The 4,616-nt window shown below is 49.5% G+C and overlaps 1 non-coding gene across 1 annotated transcript; it reads left to right on the top strand.

Moving 5' to 3' along the window:
• Window positions 1–670: 670 nt before the first annotated feature.
• LOC141755454 (5S ribosomal RNA) lies at window positions 671–789 on the top strand. The gene has a single exon (XR_012591156.1). It is a non-coding gene; the product is annotated as a 5S ribosomal RNA (ribosomal RNA).
• Window positions 790–4,616: the final 3,827 nt, after the last annotated feature.

Raw genomic sequence — 4,616 nt, 5'->3', positions numbered from 1 at the left:
CTTAATGCCTCTGCTCCCCTCCTCTGCTTCAGGGTGGTATGGCCGTAAGCAACAGCACTGGTGACAAAACGGCCCTTTATAGATGTCTATCACTGCCGCCGTGAACGCCTGTGTGCATTTCTGCTCATAGGGACATTAGCATATTTACAGAACTTCTGGGCAAGGAGCTCTGATTACAGTGACACAGTTTCCCCACATGAATGATAAACACTATCTACGACAGAGGTGAGATTGTAACTACGCTGCTTGAATGCAGGTTTGAGGTGCTTTTTTCTATTTTATGCTACTTTATACTTTATTTTACAGGGATAGATTGGAGTTTTTACTCCACTACGTTTGTGATTGTTATTGCGACTTTGTACATTTAGATTTGACATTTAAAACGTGATTGTTTCAGAAAATATGGCGCAGTATGATACTTGAAAATGCTGCTTACACAGCAATACAGCAGTGATAATAATCCAATAATAGTTTTAGCCTGTAACAATGTAACACTGACAGAGTTTCTTACAAAGGCCATTTTTGTCATTATAGTGAGAATATCTGTTTGTGTTCCTGACAATCTGCAGCTGCTACCTGTATGGGCAGAATACCAAAACGTTGTGTTACAGCATCTTTAAATGGCCTTTTTGTTGCTGCAAATGTTGCTGCAAATGTTGCTGCAAATGTTGCTTACGGCCATACCACCCTGAACACGCCCGATCTCGTCTGATCTCGGAAGCTAAGCAGGGTCGGGCCTGGTCAGTACTTGGATGGGAGACCGCCTGGGTATACCAGGTGCTGTAAGCTTTTTCACTTCTCTTTTACAAACTGCACAGGGCGCTGCTGCAGCTTCTTCGTTGGACACTGGCAGGCACTGATGAAAATCAATAGAACGGTGTACACACAATGTCAATGCTTTACAAAGATTTTTTAAAGAGCAGATCACGAGTTACAAGTGTATATCATTATATCATAAACTAATTAGAAGCTGATCAATTTCACTCAGAAAAATTTGTAGGAGCGAGGAATGATGAAATTCAACATCCAGAGACAAGCTGCTCTGGTTTTCAAAGTCTCCACCGGAGAAGCAGCGGCGCCCCGTGCTGTTTGGAAAGAGAAGTGAAAAAGCTTACAGCACCTGGTATTCCCAGGCGGTCTCCCATCCAAGTATTGACCAGGCCCGACCCTGCTTAGCTTCCGAGATCAGACGAGATCGGGCGTGTTCTTTTTTTTTTAATCTTTTTATTATAAATTATGACATTTTACAATCAAATGCATTCCCGGTTAACAATTAACCAAGAAAAAAACACATAACAAATGAGGCATGTAAACTATCAGTTCATACAACAAAACTAAAAAACCATCAACGGTATAACTATGCCACCTTAAAATGAAAACACAAATCGAGAGTTACGTATGTAACTACGGTTCTATGAGTTCTGGATGACTGCCAGAGGCAGTGTTTAACACTGGATGTTATCCATCTCGCGCACGCGCAGGTCGAGTATTTAATATCAACAAAGTCACGTGACCTGGGATGACGTAGTTTATATAAGCCCACGTCATCATCAGAGATGTCCCTCCAGAATCTTCTCGCCAAGATTCCGAGTGACAGCCAACTCTGGCAGTCATCCAGAACTCATAGAACCGTAGTTACATACGTAACTCTCGTTCTATTTCGTTCTTCCTGACTGCCAGAGGCAGTGTTTAAGACTGGATGACGACTACCAACGTAGTCACGAGGAAAACCCACCTCACCGGGAACGGCCTGTGGATTCCTGAAAAACCACCGATGCTACTGCATGGGGAGCAGCAACATTGACCCTGTAAAAACGGGCAAAGGTGCATGGAGTAGCCCAGCTGGCCGCAGCGCAGATATCACTTAGGGGGATCCCCCGTAGCGCTGCCCAGGAAGTGGAGACACTCCTGGTGGAGTGGCCTCTAATATTAAGAGGTAAAGGCAGTCCTTTTGACCTGTATGCTTCCTCAATGGCCTGAACAATCCACCTGGAAAGCCTCTGCTTGGACAGGGTGTGCCCTTTCCTATGGCCCCCATAGCAGACAAACAGACTATCAGAGCAGCGAAAGCTCGCAGTCACCTGTATATAATGCCTTAAGGCCCTCACTGGGCAGAGCAGTTCTGCTGACTTAGCATCTACCCCCTGTAGGCATGAAGGGTCATAAGCTGCCAGCTCAATGACCTGATTAGAGTGGGCCGGAGCCAACCTCTTCGGGAAAAATGATGGGTTAGGCCAAAGTGCTACCCCTGTGCCATCTGAGTTCCAGCGAATACACGTTTCACTCACTGACAAGGCGTGAAGTTCACTCACACGTTTTGCTAATGCCATCGCCAAAAGGAAAGCAACCTTTACTGAAGACCACTCCAGCCCCGACTGCTCCAGAGGCTCGAAGGGGGGGAGACAAAGGGCTTCTAGCACCAGAGGCAGTTCCCACGAGGGAACCTTGATAGCCTGCGGGGGGTTCCGCCGCTGGGCTCCTTTAAGAAATCGGGTCACCAGAGTGTGAGACCCCACGGTCTGGTTATCCACTCTGACATGCCCGGCTGAAATAGCAGCTACATAGACCTTCAAGGTAGAAGGAGAGAGTTTCTTCTCCAGCAAAGACTGCAAAAATCTCAGTATTATTGGCACAGAGGCACTCTGAGGTACCTCCTCATGAACTTTACACCACTCTGAGAATATTTTCCACCTGTTGGCATACAGTGCCCTGGTGGAGGGTGCTCTTGAGTCAGAAATGGTTTGAATTACCGCCTGGTCACATACCCTTAGGAGTGGGTCCGGCTCCTCAGGGGCCATACCCAAAGCTGTAGGCGATCCGGGTTCGGATGCCAGATGCGGCCCCCCAGCTGTGAGAGCAAGTCTTGCCTCTTGGGCAGGCACCATGGAACTCTGTCCAGAAGCCTGTGCATCCCCGGAAACCAGGGTCTCCCCGGCCAGTTTGGGGCGACCAACAGGAGTCTGTTGTTGCCGTGCTTAGGCATAGAGGAGGCAATCTGGCCATGGGTGTGCCAGGGCATCCTGTCCCAACGGGCTTGCTGTCTCCGTCAGGGAGAACCAAAGAGGGCAGTGCGTTGAGGCTTCTGAGGCAAACAGGTCCACCTCTGCTGCGCCATATTTGCGCCATATCTCCTCTACCACCTCTGGGTGGAGCCTCCACTCGCCCGCAGGGGGTTTCTGGCGGGAGAGAAAGTCTGCCACCACATTCTGTGGCCCTGGCAGATACATGGCCCTGAGGCTGGAAAAACAAGGGAAAGCCCATACCAGAAGTCTCCGTGCCACCTGTAGCAACCGGGTTGATCTGGTGGCCCCTTGCCGGTTTACATGGTAGACAGCTGACTTGTTGTCGGACCGTACAACAACATGCCTGCCTCTCAAATGTGGCAGGAATTTGCGAAGTGCCAAATATATCATCCAAGATGGCGCTAACTACGGCTGCCTCGGCGAATTGGTGCGCTCTGTTTTTCTTGTTTTTTTGTATTACTTTTGTTTTTTGTGAAAGTTCACGGATTGTTTTCTCTAGAGAAGACATCCTGAACCTCAGGGAATCCACCCCAGCAGATCTTTTTCCCACATTTCTGGCTCCTTCAGCGGATTTAATGCACATTTTGCTGGGAGCTGTGGCCCTCGGCCGAGCGATTAAGCGCAGGAGAGGAAAGCGCTCTGGAGCGCTGAATCGCTTCAGACAGAGAGGACTGAAAACTCCGCTGCCTGCGATATTCCTCTCCAACGTGCGCTCACTGTGCAACAAAGTGGACGAGTTGCTGCTGATGGTGAGAAACAACAGAGACTTTTCCCTCTCTTCAGTCTTGTGTTTTACTGAGTCGTGGTTGTGTGGAACTATACCGGACTCTGCGCTGCAGCTGCCCGGCTTCCAGCTGTTCCGAGCCGACCGCGACCCGGAGCTATCACACAAGTCAAAGGGAGGGGGAATATGTTTCTATGTTAACGACGGCTGGTGCAAGGACGTGACAGTGCTTCTGCGGACATGTTCTCCGGATCTGAAATCCTTTTTTATCAATTGCAAACCATTTTATTCCCCCCGTGAATTCTCCTCCTTCATTCTGGTCGGTGTTTACATCCCGCCTCAGGCTCACGTGGAGCTCGCGCAGCGGCTGCTTGCCGACCAGATACGGGAGGTGGAGAGGAAAAACCCGGACTCTCTTGTTATCGTTCTTGGGGACTTTAACAAGGGGAACTTATCACAGGAACTCCCAAAATACAAACAGTTTATTAAATGTCCGACCAGAGAGGAGAACACGCTGGACAAGTGCTACTGCAACATCAGAGACGCATATCACGCTGTTCCCCGCGCTGCGCTGGGAAACTCCGACCACGTCTTGGTCCACCTCATCCCCTCTTACAGGCAGAGGGTCAAACTGGCTAGACCGGTTGTGAGGACGACCAAGAAGTGGAGCAGCGAGGCGGTGGAGGATCTGCGTGAGTGCCTGGACTGCACGGACTGGGAGATGTTTAGGACCGCCACTGACAGTCTGGACGAGTATGCAGAGGCTGTGACGTCGTATATCAGCTTCTGTGAGGACAGCTGTATACCTACGCGTACCAGGGTTCACTATAACAACGAGAAGCCCTGGTTCACAGCCAAACTCAAACAGC

Source organism: Sebastes fasciatus, chromosome 17, assembly GCF_043250625.1.
Source record: "Sebastes fasciatus isolate fSebFas1 chromosome 17, fSebFas1.pri, whole genome shotgun sequence".
NCBI classification, from domain to species: domain Eukaryota; kingdom Metazoa; phylum Chordata; class Actinopteri; order Perciformes; family Sebastidae; genus Sebastes; species Sebastes fasciatus.
Note: the sequence above shows the minus strand (reverse complement) of the source record. Positions and strands in the feature narration are given on the sequence as shown.